Source organism: Arachis duranensis, chromosome 10 (assembly GCF_000817695.3).
Source record: "Arachis duranensis cultivar V14167 chromosome 10, aradu.V14167.gnm2.J7QH, whole genome shotgun sequence".
Taxonomy (NCBI): Eukaryota; Viridiplantae; Streptophyta; class Magnoliopsida; order Fabales; family Fabaceae; genus Arachis; species Arachis duranensis.
Window position 1 is genome coordinate 33907615 of NC_029781.3, and position 1037 is coordinate 33908651.

Consider the following 1037-nt stretch of genomic DNA (forward strand, 5'->3'; position numbering starts at 1 on the left):
CACACCCAAAACTCAGAAACAGAAGAGTAGAATTGTCCGAGTAAGAATGAGGAAGGAGATCAGTCAATTCTCCCTTAATCCTCTAAGCTCTCGGTCAAGTCTCTCAAGAACAATTACAAGAAATTCCAAGCTCCAAGAAAGTGCAAAATTCAAAAGTCAAGTAAAAGGTAAGTGGTAAAAGGTCCTAATTACATCAAACTAGCTTCTATTTATACACTTTCTATTCTTGGATTTTGGGATTTGGATGGGCTTTTGATTTGGTGAAGAAATGAATTCAAATGGATTTTTAATTTGAATTTTTGGCCCAAAATGTTGCTCCAGGAGGCTGCCCTGCCCTTGTGGAGGGCAGGGCAGAAAATTGGTGCATGGTGCGGACGATTGGTGCAGGCTGGTGCGGCCTTGGTGCGTGAGATGCTGCCCTGCCCGTGCCAAGGGCAGGGCAGGAAAAGTTGGTGCGCCACGGTGCGTGCTTGGTGCTGCCAGGATCGAGAATTGGTGCGCCAGATTCAGAGATTGGTGCGCCAGAAATTTTCCTTGGTGCATGGGATGCTGCCCTGCCCTCGCGGAGGGCAGGGCAAGAATTTTTGGTGCTGCCAGGATTGAGCTTGGTGCGCCAGATGCTGCCAGAAACGTGCCATGGTGCGCCAGATGCTGCCAGAAACGTCCCATGGTGCGCCAGATTTGCTTCTTGGTGCGCCACACACAAAATGTTGCCCTGCCCGCGCCAAGCGCAGGGCAATGTTCCCTCTTGCACGTCCCGTGTTCGAAACACGGCTGTGGCACACATTCTATTAATTTTCTTGGCATCTTGGCACGACAATCAACATTAAGTCTTAGCTTCCTCATGGTTCCTAGTTCGATCCTTGTGGCATGCATGGGTGATATTTTTCCTTTGATTTTCTTCCATGGAGAGCCCGATACTGCCCTTGTGGAGGGCAGGGCAAGGTTCTCTTCCTCTTGGTCTCAAGGCACATTTTGTGCTCTGCCCTTGTAGTGGGCAGGGCAGAGTTGCCTTCCTTGGTTGGTTCCTTTATGTT